Genomic DNA, 16,399 nt, shown 5'->3' on the forward strand with positions numbered 1-16,399 from the left:
GCCTAAATCTCCAGGATTATTGCATTATAAGGTTGACAAGTTAAGAGCAAAAGTTGTAACGTACAAATAGCTGTTCTCCAAATCCTATTAAAGCAATCCATCCGGTAAATCTAACAGTAATATTCTGAGCAGCTGGACCCCAATTACCACAGGGTATTACAGGAAACACAAATGGTAACAGAAATCTAAAGTTCACGATACCTTGAATTTTCCTGGATTCTTAATTATTTACCAAGCTTAAGCCACTCACTGACATTTTCCACACCACAGTCTCTGCTGCCAAATACATTTATTCACTTGCTAACGATGGAAACTAAAATGGCTCTGATCTTGCCAACAGAGGAGTTCAGAATGAGCACAGCTTTTGGGGAGAGAGCTGCAGCATCTCCACCTGAAGAGCCACCATAATGCATGGACGTGTGTCGTAAGCAAGGAGACACAGAAATGAACTACAGGTAACACACCATGTGAGGTCTTGAATTCACAGAACTCATTTTTGCATTTCTGTTCCACCACTGACAACGGTGGAAGAATAAAACAGCTGCTTTTATCACAATGTTATGCCTTTCTTCTTGCTTTGATACCGAACTCAGAACTTTTCTCTTCAGTACCTGCATCTTTCGAGGACTCTACAAGGCTCCCAGAGCCAGGAACATGCATATCTTGAATTGAAAGCACACCTCACAGGTAGGTAAGTGCACAAGGATATCTCGTTAAGCTCCCTCCAACACCAGAACAGCAACGGACCACAAATTACCATTCTCCAACGCCCTACTTCCAACCAATGGATGACACTCTTACTTCATGTTCATTACTAAATCTAAACTACTTTTTGTCCCCATCATAAGATTTCCTACAGGAGTGCACCTTTATTAACTACTTGCATTGGCAGTGTTATTTAAAACCATGAAACAGTTTGAAGGAAGCTGCTATAAATACATATCAGTGTTGTACAACTGCATCAGACAAATGCAGCATCCTCTCAGCCATTCCCTGAACTCTGATTTACGCTTCCCACAGTTAGCAAAACTATTTAGCATGTGAAACACCTCCCTTTTAAAACACAGAAAGTAAAGATAATTCAGAAATATCACAAAGAAATATCACAAGAGGCACTTGCTATAGAAAGGAAGTTTTTATAGCCACTGTTTCAGTTGTTGCTTTAACTCTCTGAAGACTGGCAGAAATTAATTTCTACTGTATTACCTTATAGAACTGTAAAGAGCTGCATAGATGAGCCACTCCTCAGAACAGCAGCCTTGCTCGTGGAGCTGGGATACCTCTTCACATTCATAATGTGTGAAACCACATACCTTTCATTACCTTACTTTAGCACTTTGGTTTCCCCCATACATCTTGGTCCTAACACGTGGATCTGCTTCAAATCACATGCTCCTGACCCAAAGGATGCATCCTACCTATCTCTGTAGCTAATGGTGATGTCTCTACCATCACTGTAGTTGGTTAAAACACAGCACAAATATTTTTAAAATAACTACATTGAGACAAAAAGCTGAAGGTGGTTGGATGGATGTCCCATCTCTGGATGCATTCAAGGCCAGGTTGGATGTGGCTCTGGGCAGCCTGGTCTGGTGGTTGGTGACCCTGCATAAGCAGGGATGTTGGTTGGTGGTTGGTGGTTCTTTTCAACCCAGGCCATTCTATGATCTATGATCTAAGTTCTAAGACACACCTCCCATACTTCCGCACTGGCCTGCCTACTTAATGAAAAGATCCATAAGGGACCCGCGTGCCTGGAGGCCCTGCAGGCATCAAACCAAGAAGCCTGGCAGAGCTGCCAGCACTTCCAGGTTCAGAGAACCTCGGTTTTCTCCTCGTGCAAAATTCAAGCCTAGGAACACTTCTCCTGACAGCATTAGGGTAGATGGGTCACGCACAACAAAAGATTGGTATCATCTGAAAAACAAACCGTGAAGCAAAGGAAAGCACAAAGGATGTGTAAATCCTACGAGCAGCTAAGCTGTGAAGGGACAATTCAATTCACCTCTGGAAAGCCACAATAAACAGCACTTGGGAGCAGTGCAGCACTGCTGGCAGCCTTGGGATGCACTCAGAGGAATGGGTTCCTTCCTTTCCTTCTCTCCCCATTCTTCCTCAAAGCACCCTGAGCACCACTGCAAACTGATTTGTACACAGCCATGTGAGCAGACTGCTCAGCAGTGCAGAGCTGTGTTAATGAGTAATTACACTGAAATTAGCTTTAATGCCAATGAGGGAGCAGCTTTATTACTTCAAGCTTTTAAGCACGGTGTAACAAGTCACATGCAAACAAGTCTTTTCTTTCTAATATTCCACCAATTTTAAAAAGCAGCCCCATACTAGAAGACTCTTTCCAGGGTTATGCTTTCACAGTCACACATTAATCTTTTTTAAAATATAAAATAGGCATATTCAGCAAGTGATACACTAAAAACAGAGAAAACAAATGAAAAATGCTGCATGCCAGACATACGTATACAACAGATTCATCTCTTCAACCACTGCTGGTAATTCAATTCTTCTGGGCTCGTGTTTCTCTAAGGGCTCAGCACCAAACCTTTGCTCGATTCAGCATCCCACAGAGAAGCAGCACATTGCCTTCAGCATTTGAACAAAATCCTTCGGCAAAACGGCTGACACAAAATGAAGTGCTGTCCTTAAGCCCTGGCTGCAGAGCAGCTGGGCCGTGATGGAGGCCTGAGCTTGAAGAACTGCACGTTCTACAAGGAGACACTGAAAGTGCCACAATGCAACTTCAATCAGTAGATAAGGGAAGCTGGTTGATTCATCTGTCTGCATCTAACAAAATTAAAAGCTAAAGAGAAGTTAAAGCAAAATATTTCAGTCAATTTTCCACTTGGTAATGTATTTTCTAAGGTTTGCACAGTAACCTGGGTAACAAAACTATGTCCAAACTCCTAAACAAATACAATGCAAACAAATACTGAATCACAAGAAGAGGCAGCAGAGAAATGAGCACTTTTTGGATTTTCTGATTAGGAGAAATGTGGATTTTCCTATCTGGCCACTGCAGTCCTTTGCTGCCTGCAGCGCCCTGGGTCCTAAGGGACACCATCAGGTAGCATTTGTGCATCAGTCCCACGCACCTCTGTGGCAGCAGCTCTTCCTCGTGCAGTGTAAAGCATAGCAGTGAGAGAACAAAGAGCTCCAGCACGTGCCTGCAGTGCTGTTCAGTCATACCCACTTCAGGATACTGATGAGATCTTTTAAAAACAACTGTCAAACATACCACACCTGAAAGGCAGCAATTGAAATGCTTTATCTGTTAGATAATTATCAGGAATATTTTCCATGTTGTCCAGCCCCTCCGGTTTAGATTTCCCTTTTCCTCCTTGTTCCCCCCAGTGGGACATTATTGGCACACTGGTGGCTTCCTGGAGCTCTGGGCAATAACATCCAATTATAACACCGGACACACAGAACAAAGAGCCAGCAGTGGTATCTGCCTTCAGCTTTGCTGCTGCCACCTGAACAGCCCCATCCTCAGCTACCTTGTGCATAACAAGATGGCAATACTACAACCTGAAGACTGTACAAATATTTATGAAATCAAGGTGAACAAACACTTGAAGATCGAGTGGAGGCCACCTTAGGCTACTCTTGGCCATAGTGGAGTGCTTACAAAGCCACAGCTTCCATGGCTGCCAAACGAGAGCAGCAGGCATTTTCCTCCTGGTGAGGAGCAAGGACAGCTGGGAATTTCCTAAGCATCCTCCCAGTGCAGAACGAAGCCTTCCTGAAACCTTCCTGTAGCCTCACCCTCAGAGGACACAGAGCACGAGGCAAGGGGAGAGCAAAACAGCCCTGGTCAGCAGCAAATTCAGGGCACTGAAGAGCAGTGAACGTAACAGCACTGCAGAAGGAGAGAAAACCCTCTTTATAAGGACTTCAGAGTAGCTTTATAGCTTTTGAGTGTAAATAAGGCCTTGGCTTCAGTAACAGAGACTTGATGCTGCAACTAAAAATAGCAAATTACTATTTTGCCAGAAAATCTGCAAGAAAAACATGACCTCAGTCACTCAGATCTCTAAATGCCCTGGAAAGTGTAACTGTAAGAAGGAGATACTCAGAAGTACCAGTATGTTCAAACATTGATTTGCTGTACTCTAATTAAACTGTTTACTAAGTAAACTATATTTTGTTCATACACTGCTATTTAGCTGATTCCAGAAGGGCAATCCACACTTCCACAGGTTTTTATTGGCTTAATCTAGTGCTCTGTTTCCCTCAGTCAGAGCTCAGTATATGATATCACAGCTAGTGCCTGGCAGCAGAAGGATTTACCTTTGATTAGGATTAAGAAGCTGTGATACCTCAAAAAGTCACATTGAAAAAAAAAACAGATTTTTAAAAATCATTTTCAGATCATTTGCCTTCACGGTATTCAAGAAATACAACAGCAGCACACTGCAAAGCAGCAAGTATGAAATAATAAAATGAGAGAGCCCCAGGACTGCTGCTGTCCCTTAAAACTTTGCCTTCTGCCATCCCTGGGTTTTCACCTGCACCAAAGCGCTGCTCCTCTCCAGTCAGTTTCCTTGCACATGTAAGACAGAAGGGACATCATCTCGTTGTTCCTAACAGTCCCCTGCTTACCATAAGCAAAGAAAACATGTATTAACTGGCGCAAATAAGTTCTTACAGGACAAACGGTGGAAGTTGGTACTTCATCTCAATGGATCAGCTACAATGACTTAATTACTTCCTTTCCTTGGAAAAACTAATTAAAAGAAACACATCAGGCTCCTGTTCTTTTACTAAGAGGTGCTTTCATGGAAACCGAAAAGAATCAGAAACGACTGAGGGTGAATTAAAATAATTTCTGCTGTATATAGTGAACACATTCTGAACCCCCAGGGTGTCACAATGACAGTCACCAGCAGCTCCATTTAACTGCTGTGAGACAAAGACTTGTGTCTGCATGGCACAGCCATGGAAAGACAGCAGAACTTAATTGCTCAGAGCAAATTCAAGGTTATGCCAACAGTTGTATGCAGAACCGTGGGTCGTGAAGAATCCTTATGTGTGATTTTACTATACAGGGGAATTTGCCAAAAAAGAAAAAAACGTATTAGAACAATTTGGGCAACACTTACAAGAAAGCTCAACTGTGGCCAGCTGGACAGAAAGCCCACTGACTTTGAGACTGCACAACTCATTTGGAAATGCATAGCACAACTGAGCCTATAAGGGCTGCCATATGTCTGCAGGACTATGCACCAGTGGTGTACCAGGGACAACAGGCCCCAGAAATAAAATGTATGGAGCTTTTATGTTTCATATTGCTGGGATTAACTGAAAACCCCTCACTATTGCTCACCATTGGATGTGTAAGACGTTTGGTAACAAAAAGATGGGAAAAAAGTTGAATTTTTGTGTTGGGTTTTTTTTTTTTTCCAGTAACACTTTTCTTCATGACACATTCAGATGGCAGCATTACCCTTGTGTCTTGTTTCACCACTCCATCTGGCCAAGGAAAGGTCCAAATTGCCAACAGCTCTCCACCCTGGGCATCTCTTCTGTGCACTTATGCATTGGTCTCATTCAACAACACTCAAGCTCTGTAGCACTGCCAGGAGTACTGCAACGTGTTCTGCTGCCTTATGATCCTGAATCAGATGCCTACTTCTTCCTGCAAGCAGCCCCCTAGGGACGAGCCAGACCAAGGCCGATGGCACAGAGAGCACAGCAAGGAGGGCCCTCACTTCCCCACATCATCCTAAAGAGAGAAGAGGGCTGCATCGAGGATCCAGCACAGCCCTCTCAGTCTACTTTGTGTCCAGCCGCCATCAAAAGAAAGAAATAAACAAGGAAACGTCACCTCCCACTCTCCCCCAAATACCAAGCACTCGCTTTCTTTACAAAATGCAATAGAAATATCTACTTGTTTCTCTATTCTGGCATTTTCCACCCAAAGCAGACATTTTTTTATTTAGTTTGCTGCAGTTGCCTTAGATTAATTTACATTTCTACTGGGAATGAGGACTATTATTTATTCTTCACTCAATACATCCTACTCGCAAAAAGCTCACCAAGAAGACATACAAGCAAATTCCTATCTAATAGAAAGTAACTATAATTTTTGTGTTCATTTGGTCCTATCTCCTAATGTAAAATGGACACTCAATAAATTGCGGATGCATAAACAAACCGACAAACGCATTTTCTGACAATGAGCCCGTTTTTCAAAGGAAGTCATAAAATCCATGATGATGCAGTGCACTCCTCCCTTTTTCATCTCATGATGAAGTGCCGCGGTGCAGAGGAAACAACCTGATGTTTTCCTGTCTCACAACGCAGCCATTAGCGAGGTGGGACGGCCTGGTGACGCACTGAACACAGCAGAGGAAGGCAGAACCCATCAGACAGCAGTGGGTCAGGGGAGGAGGTAAAGACAAAAAGTCTCCATTTGGATCATGAGACTCACACTGTGAAAAAAAGAGGGAAAGAAGCCAACCAGATCTCAATCTATCCCCAAGTAGTTTAAAACTAACTACCTTTAAACAGATTTTATTACTGGAAAGGAATTCAAACCATAACTACATATTGCAAAATGACAGACCACAGAGTCAAAAATCCTAAACACAACACACATGTAGGACCCAAGGCAGTACAAACACACCTGAACGCACCCAGTAACCCTGCTCAGGTTAATGCAAATACTCATCAGCTGAGCTTCTATGCAGAATTAAAGTCTCTATAGAACAGCAGAGTCTGCAACAACAAGCCATAATTTCTTAACATCTCCTAACAGAGTAGCAATTATTTTACTCCAACAGCAAACGTGCTACATTTGAGTGAAGCTCCTTCTGGAATAGCAACAAATAAAACCACCATATATATTTTGGAAAGCGTTCATTCACACACCACGTGGAGCCTTCTGCCTGTCTCAGGAGTGAGGCAAGGCTGCTCCCTTGGCCAGAAGTTTAGCTGGGGCTCTGCCAGTTGCTCCTTCTATTGCAATGAGAGAAACACTCCACCACGCCTTCCCTGCCATGCTCATCTCTTTATTGGTTGTGTTCTCCAGTTTTCTCTTACTGTTTGCACACTCAGGGTTGCTGTTGATGCGGTGAAAAGTACAAATAGTCAAATGTAACTATTCTGACAAAGCAGAGCAGTACCAAAATATGAAAATCACAATCCCACTATATTACCTGCCTATGTGAGGATGCTTTTTCCATTAAGAGGTTCATCACTCACTTCCTCTCATTTCTCGCTAACAGCCCAAATTAAAAGACAGCCATCCATCCTGAAGCCGCAGTCACTAATACTCCAGGTTGAATTCTTGCTCCTGCCCTACTTCCTTTGGGCAACTTTGTTTTAAAATCAAGCATTACCAAAGTATTTTATTCAAATGACCACGATGTTGCTCCAAGTTACCTCAGGATATAATGCTCATCTCCCTACCTAGGATACAAGCGGGTACTCGCCTCCCACTGACAGGTGTTGATCCAGAGGTGGCAATGGTGCACACAGGTTACCCGAAGGCCAGCCTACATGGCATGCTCTGAATCTTGGATGTGAAATGCCATTTCCCTCAGCTGTGGGCCTGCTGATGCTCCAAGGAGCTCTGCAGCAACAACTCTGGCAAGCTGAAGTTTCAACAGATGAGACTGAACTCCCATGACAAACTGTTGTTTCTGTTGGTTTCTTCCTCAAAGACCCACATATTTAACTACTTGTTTGTTCTGCTAACAACTGCATGTACCTACAGCTTGCTTATCACAGGTTATATCAGATATGCTGTTTTTACAGCAACTAGATGAGGTATCAGGATGTTTGAGAATTCAGCATACTGACTTGAATCCAAAGGTGAAGCATCTACCACTGAAATACAGGAGCACCTATTCGCTCTGTGACTTATGCCTAAGAAAAGTGAGCCCAGGTATGACTTGCCTCCTTCTCATTATTTTCCTTTAGCACCTTCTGTAATAATGTGACAACAGGAAAGCCATGCAGAATCCATCCGTCTTTTCTTGAAGACTGTCCTCCTACAGTTATCAGGCTCCCTTCTTTGGTGGGGTAGGAGAAGGGAAAGGAAGGGAAACAATCACTGCAGTGAAACGCTCCATCAGGATATTTCTAATGCAGTGAGAACACTGACAATTGGTAGTTAGTTTCCATACAGAAAGTAGGCAAATTTCAATGCATATTATTAAAAAATGTAAGCCATCTTTAATTGTTAGATTTATTTCATTCCCATATGGTATGAAAAACGTAAGCCTCTTTGGGATATATCGCCAACAGCTGGGAAAATATGAGAGATCAGAAGCAAGTCTTCTCCTAGGTTTAGCTATTCAGCTGTATGAATCCTATTACACATGCAACCAAACTGAAAGCCAATCCTTTTTTTTCTCCAAATGACATTCAGCTGTTTCTGATATTACTGTATAATTTAGCAACTCTGAAATATTAGCAACCAATTAAGATCATATCCATACATTTGTTCCCTCCCTCTGGTGAGAGACACAATCTGATATTTTCCTGTACAACATGAAACTAGGATCACTTACAAATTAAGGCTACTTCTGTCAATCTTCACAGCCCTGTTTGTGAATAATAATGGAACTGCCCTCAGAGGTCATGACAAATATCAAGCTAGAGCTCATTCTTCCTATTATCCCATTCACCTTAAAAGAAATCATCAAAAAATCCTAAAAAAACCATCCCTTGCAACACAGAGAAAGCATCCTCCATCTCCAGTTGATGTTTTTCACCCCGGCAACTTCTGCTTTCACCAATACCTACAGCCCATCGACTAGCAGGGAAACAGCCACCACCACTCCACACCTGGAGATGAGGCACACTGAATGCACTCTCCTTTGCTGAACATCAATTCAGAGCGGCACACGGTTCTGGTTTCAGGCAATATGGATTGCTGACAGTATGTTAGCTGGTAAGGCAGAAGACAAGCTGATAAAAACAACAGTTGTATACAATGAAGGGGGATAAACAGGAAAGGAAATCGGTGGATGTGGTGATATTACAGGAAGTGTATTTGTGTCTATTCGACATTCAGGCATCAAAAAAGCCAAACCTTTAGCTATTGAACTGAGAAGCTCTGTATGTTCCAGCTAACCTGGAAGAGGTGATTTAAGGCAGGAGATCAAATCCCCTCGTCCTCTTCCACTGTTGTCCAAGCTCAACTACTGCCTGACCAGCAACGTTCAGGTGTCATACAGCACCTTTCTATTTCTCTCTCCTTATTCTGGGATATAATACAGGATAGGTAAAGGGTAAGAAGCATCTATCAATATCTGTTGAGTGTTACTCAAAATACAGCAGAGCTTTTTGCTATTACAAGCTCTGTTCTGCCTGCACCTAATATTTCCTGTGAATTGCCCCTCTTTGCAATATAATTTACATAGAATTTCTTTGAACACAAGTACCTTTTAACCATTACCTTTACTCATCATAAAACTAAGGAGTTGATACATCACCCAACTGCAATCACCACAGCCTGTATTTCATGGAGTTACAGAACACTCTGAGTTGGAAGGGTGAGCCCACAAGGCTCACTGAATTCAACTCCTCTGCTTGTGCTGAGCACACTCAAAAGTCACGGAGCAGCCCAGCTGATCTGCATTTCCTCATGAGCTTTCAAATTTCTTTGCCAAGTCAACTGTAAATACGGTCATAAAATAAGAAATGAAAACGAATAAGCACAATCAAAGCATCCTATAAACTCTGCAATGCCTTCCTGCTTTCACCATGCACCGACAAATATTAATCTATTACTAATTTAAGCTAAATTAGGGCAATTCATTTGCAGTACATGCCAGCTTTAAACATGAATAGTCCACTGAATGCGAGAACTATTTTGGTCTCTATTTTAAATTAAAATGTGAGAAGTTTGGGGTGTGCATCGATGAGTTGGACTTCCCAAAAGAACCACACCTAAGTGGGGACTTTGAAAAGGGTCATTTCTTAAACAGGGATGGAAGCAAGAAAGGAATCTAACTGAATTAAAACTTCTTTCCGCAACGCTGGACATACATGCAGCCATGAGAAACAATAATGGTGATTTTCATGGAGGAAGACTAGCTAAGCAGTGTAAATTAAAATCAAAATTAACATGAAGAAAAGGCTTCCAGCATTGAAGAGGAGAACATACTGCTATGTTTACAGCAAAATAGCAATAAAGTGTACACAGCCAGTAGCAAAATATTCCCATGCTTTGGCTTTGGTTTTACAAAACACCGTCTGAAGTCAGTTTGAGCTTTCAGATGCTGTTTACGTTCCTCAAGCAAAATTTCAAAATGAGCCTTACAAGCTGTTCAGCTATCATTCAGACGGAGCCATTTTGATATTTTCAGACAGGGACTGAAACAGCAAGTTTGGAAATCACTCCCCTACTTTTAACATGAGCGCTGTCATCGTTTTTAAGAACTTCATTATGCACGCAGTAGTGGGGTCAGATCTGCTGCATTCATTGCAGTTGGGTTTTTTATCTACAGGACCCTAGGGTTTTTTCCATTTAAAAAAAATGATGATTTATGCATGCACATGTTTTTATATATGTAGATATGTGTGCATACAGAAGAACAGAGCTCACGTGCAGTGCTGTATGAGGAAATGCCTTGGATTTTATAACACAATAACTGCCCTAGAGCAGCCCAATTATGCTAAATGGCATATATCACAGAAAAGCTATCTAGCTCAAATATCATAACCCCGTAACATTCTGTCCTGCCTTCTACATCTGAAAAACAATTTTTGACAAAGTGTGACAAACTCTGTTAGAATGGGGTGCTCTCATTAAACAGCCTTAAGGTCTGTTGAGTGAAAACCCACACAGCTACGTGTTGATACAGGACAGGCAAACATGGGATCTCTCCAGGGGCCAGGCAATCCCCCTGCTGGCCCTGTCCCTAGGGATCTCCACCTCGGTGGAGTTTCTCTCCTCCTGCTTTTTGCAATCTCTCCCCATGCAGACCCCATCGGTCTCCCAAACCCCCTCAGGTTCTGAGCTAGCAGCAGTTGGTGCATGAGGCACGGAGCAGCTGTCAGGGCTCATTACTTTGCTCTCGTCCCCTGAGATCTGCAATCCAATTTTTGAGTATTTTTTCTTCTTTGCAGAAAATCTGAATTCCTGGCTGCCAGGGCTTGCAGCCTTACCGCTGTTTCAATCCACAAATCATTTCTTCTCTGCTAGACTTCTGAATGCCACTCACGGAACCTCAGGGACCCCTTCTGATTTTCCTTGCATTAAGACACATAAAATTGTACCAGACAGAAAGAACACAAAGACACTTTTTTTTATGAGTGAAAAAGTAGAACAAGTTTCAGGAAGAATACCCGACGGAGCCCTTCCCTTTGATTCAGATGGCTTTTTTTCCATCTTGCTCTGACATTTCATCCGCAATAACCTGTGTGTTTTCCAAGTTCCTCCATAGTCTCAGCTCTATAACTACAAGGATTGACAAAATATTTACAGTATCACCTTGAAAACAATGCTAAACACTCTTGATTCACAGCACGTGGCTGCATACAAAATACTTTTCAAATTCTCTTTTTAAGATGTGAAAGAGCCTGAGAGGTTGCATTTGTTATCTGTGAAATCACCCCAAAAAGGTCCTGAACGCAAGAGCTGCCTCGGGGCTTGAACCAGGCAAAGGGCAGACATCAAATTTATGTTACTGCTTACATATGGAAAATACCCCAAAGTACAACTTTTTCGAGTCAGAGCACAAACAAGCCTGTTGGTGCCAACTTCTGTATTTCTTTCAGCAGCAGCCAACATTTATCAAAAAGAAATGGCATTTACCTCCTGCGACAGAATAATGGAACCCACAGACACGGAAAATGTGGAGTACTTCATATATCTTGATTTACATAAGGCTTTTGACTTTGCCTCTCAGGACACTTCCAAAAACAAGCAAATACGTTCCAGATGAGGCTGCTACAAAAGTGGATTCATAACCGGTTGGAAAAAAATCACCCTCAGAACAGTTCTCAATGCTTCAGTGTCAAAATCAGAAGTGATACTGGGTTTGGATGCAAGGGAGGGTATGCACACTTCCATATGATTCAACACATATACTTTTAGTTTTATTATTTTTTTTCTTTAACCAGCTCAGATGACAGCTTAGAGAAATACTTGTAATATTTATATGAATGCAAAGCTGGGAGGGCTGCAAGCACACTGAAGGGCATGTTTAGAATTTCAAAGCATGTTGTCAAAGTGGAGAAACAGCCTGAAAACAGCAAAGATTCGTCACTCGACAAGTTAAGCAAAAAGGGATATTATGTCTGTGATAACAGATCACAAGCTGAGATGAGCCCAAAGCACAGAGAGAAAAAAAAAAGAAGAAAAAGAAGAAGAAGCAATCATCCTCTGAAGGAGAGCTACAAGCGGGAAGACAGAAGAGCAAGTTGAAGAGTTGAAGCAAGAGAGATTAAGGTTAGAAATTAAAACATATTCAGACTCTCCTTTCTGTGATAATTTAAAGACTTTGAGAAGCCTGCCCCAAAATTCAGGCTTATTTTCCCCATCCCTAGCATGAGTCAAATGCACAGAGAGCAGTGGTGTCTCCTGGCATGCAGTTCTACATGGCTGTGCTTTCAATCATGCAGCGGCCAGCCGTAATGAAAATTACTTCCCGTAGTGTTAAATATGATGCTATGAATCACAAATGTTCTCTCCCAAGCTCAGAACATTTGCCATGAGAAGCACTAACAGACTTACTTCTCTGTGTTCTTCTGTCTTAGCAAGCACACGGAAATCCTGTCTTTCAGCAATAAAACACAGTGCCTTGAGCAATGCACTGACAGCTTTTTATTTTAAGTAGCAGACCTCCTTGATGTATTGCTTCCTCTTTTGGGGAACATTTGTTGCAGAGACTGCAAGCTGCTTTGGCTGCTTCTATGTCACCTGTTTTTCTGTACCTGAATCATTACTTGCAGATTCGAAAACTCAGAGAGCCTTAACAAATAACATTCTGAATTGTGCTATTTATATTTCATGGTTGAAGAGTAAGCACACTCCATCTGTATAAAGGACCCTCCTTCACAGAGAAGTTACATCCAGTTTTGACTACCAAGAATGTGAAAATCCGGCCACAGCTAGAACTCTTTTCAACCAGCATTGAGCTGCTGGAGCTGAAATAGTTTGTGAGCACAGAATCTGGGGGCTGGGAGATCTCGAGTCTGGGTCAGCCTGAAGGAACCTCCATCAAAAACACAACTGCAGCATAGAAATGTACTTCTGGCACAGCCCCAGCTGAAATGTGCCGACTCCAGAAAACGCAGGCTGTGTTTCTGATGTTCTCCACCATGCTGCAGGTCAGGAAAGCCCCAACTCCTACCAGGAGTGCTGTAACTTCACCTGCATTGCTATGAGACTTCAGAGAGCTCACGGCCAAAAGCTGGCAGAAAAGTATCAGCGCGAAATGAAATTATTCATGCAGCAGTAGTCCTGCACAGAATTCAATTACACAAAGAGAATACGAATTTTAAGTCAATAAATGATGTCTTCAAAACTCTCTGAGAATTAAGATTCACATAAGGCAATTCAGCGGAGGAATTAATATCACACAGTGCAACCCAAGTGGCGGTACACTTTCATCAGATTTGGTTTCCAGTGTCAAACTGTGCCTCCAATAGCACACATTCAAATTTCTCATAAGGAGATCAGCAGAAAAATACATACTACTAAATAGTCCTAATTTGACTTAAGACTATAAACAAAGATAAACGGGGCTGTTCACACCTCTCAGGCTGACACTTTCTGAATAATAAAATACTACTAGCAAGGAGACATCACAAGAGATGACCCCTGCTTGAACCAGAGACACCCTGGATGAGGTTGTTCAGGATCTCGTTTAGGTATTGCCTACAACAGCTCCAGGAATGGAAGTTTCACAGTTTTCAAGGCTCCTGGCAGCCACTTAGGCAGCCTGTGAGGTCCTCTCTCTACTCCTCCCAGTTGGGTGCACAACCTGCAAACTGCCTGAGGCTGTTCTCTGCCCATCTTCCCACCCCCTACGATGACAGAAAACCCTCTCCATCCCAGTAATAAGACCCAAAAATGTCTTCAGACCACTGGCTATGATGCTGAGAGTCTGCTGGGGCAGGCAGCCCACCATGCGGCACCGCCCGCCCCCCAGGCCAGATTTCCCATTTAGCTGCAGACGTACTATGAGGGATTGTGTATAGGATATATCCACTTCTCTGCTTTCGACTGCATGGTCAACCATTTCACCTGTCAAAACAGTCAGGAGCAATCTGCCCTTGGTAATCCATGCTGGATTTTCCCAGTCATCAGTATCTCCTTCATTTACCCTCAGAGAGATTTGTCCCCAAAGTTTCCTCAAAACAGCTCTACTTCCAGCTGAGGTCTTAGTTCCATCCGTGCACACATCCAGGCAACATCCCTCAGTTTTCTGTGTTAGCTTCCAACTTCTAAGTACTTCCTGTTTTTGTTTCTGCTCAATTTGGAGCTCCTTCTTCATCCCTTGTTGGTCTCCTGGACAGGTAAATCTCCTGGCAGAATGTCTTGCCCTGAAGTCCAAGGCTGTAATTCTGCTACTTGTTTTGCCCACTTCTCCTACAAGCCTAAATTCAAGCATCTCGTGATGGCTGCCACCAAGTCTGCTCTGCGCTCTGTAACCGCACTTATCCTTTTCCGTCCCAGAAGGGCAGGCCCAACACATCACTGCTGCTCATCTAGTCAGAGACAGATACATCTGCATCAAGAAATCTCCCAACACGCCCCAGAACCCCCCTGCATGTCCTGCCACATCACCAAGCTGCCACTCCAGCACACACCACATGGTGAAGGATAACTTCATAGACCCTAAGGGCTGCAATCATGAGACTTTCTCCAGATGTGTAAAGGCTTCATCTATCACTTTCTCATGATTATGTGGTCAGTATTGACATTCACTTTTTCAGATGTGTGAAAATGTTGCCCTTCCATGCTCTGATCCTTACACAGAAGCTCCTGACTGGCTCACCATCCTCTCCAAAACAAGACTGTAAGTGTTCATGTCAGTCAGCACACAAGCACAAGTATCGTGCTTGCTTCCTCACCCTCCATCCTGTGAAGCTATCCCGATGCATCCTTGCAATCCCAATGGCCTCACAGCTCTGCATCTCCATGCAGACTCCTCAATTTCTCCTCCATGCTAGTAATATTCATTCATGTGCAGAACATCCTTCCTTGGCTACGGACTGTTTTTGAAGAAAATCTGAAGTTTAAAGAGATGGAAAGTTCCAGTATAAACAACTGTGATGTGGCACACCACTGGATACTGGCACCATTCAACTCATTCGCCTCAAGACCTCAGACCTGTCTAACTCCCAAAGATGGCACAGAATGGCAGACACCAACTTTCGCAATACAGAAGTACAGATTCACTCAGTGTTCTACGCTTACTTTGGAATTTTGAAGACGACGAATTGCATCTCAACTCATGTTTTGAAACCGTTCTCTAAATAACACGGCATATTTGTTTACAGTCAATGATTTTTCTTTATACAGCACTCAATAATCACTCCTTTTTTTTGGTGCCTGAGTACTTGTCAAACGCCCATCACACGGGGGTGACAGGGAACCATCTGCCTCCCTCCCCAGAGGCACCTCCTTTTACTTATTGCCACCTGTTCTTTTTTCAATTCCCAAATGGCAACTCTCAGCAACGCCAGATCCACTGGAAAAGGCCAGGCTACAGGTCCTGCCTGAATTTTTCAGTCTTGTCACTAGCATTTAACCTCCACAACGAAAACCCAAATGTATCCGTTACTGAGGTTCTCACAGCCACCAAGTTCACACAAAATAATGCTGTAAAAAGGACAACAGGAAATAGCCTCGTTATGATTCAGCGAGCATATTAGCATCCATACATTGGAAAACTGATGAGGTCAGATGGTGACCTGCCAGAGAATAATCATTAGTTTCAAAACAGAAATCAAGCAGAAATTCCCTTTCTTTAGGTAGTTCTCTTCTAAACTTATTGGCAGAATTACAGAATTTGAAAATAAAGCAGCCATTCCAGTGGTGGCCCTGGTGTCTATTGCCAGTCAGTTCTGTTCCAATTTTCCATTAATCCCTTCTGCACACACTGCAAGCTTTTCAGAATTCCACGCAAATACAAAACAAACCAACCCAAAAAGAAACCTTGTGCCTGACCAACAATTGTGTGCTGCAAGACTGCATGCACACAGCTCTGGGCCACTATGTTATATGAAGAATCAAAACAGTGTTTCCTCTGAAGCCAGTGTTTAAATACTGAAAGCCTCTTGTTGCAGCAGATAAGCATATTGTGTACTTTATGCCTGCTATATTTAAAAATGATGCAACCACCTAAGACTGAAGACAATATAATGTGATATTCCACTTCCAGACACTCAGCAGCCCTTCCAGCAGGCAACAGCA

General features: G+C 42.8%; 1 protein-coding gene across 1 annotated transcript in view; it reads right to left on the reverse strand.

The window, feature by feature from the left end:
* The window catches only part of NEO1 (neogenin 1), a 180,795-nt gene that overhangs the window by 48,570 nt on the left and 115,826 nt on the right, over nucleotides 1-16,399 (reverse strand). The window lies entirely within an intron of this gene.

This window comes from Centrocercus urophasianus, unplaced genomic scaffold (assembly GCF_019232065.1).
Source record: "Centrocercus urophasianus isolate 14NV4802_14NV808 unplaced genomic scaffold, USGS_Curo_1.0 seq_23, whole genome shotgun sequence".
Lineage (NCBI taxonomy): Eukaryota > Metazoa > Chordata > Aves > Galliformes > Phasianidae > Centrocercus > Centrocercus urophasianus.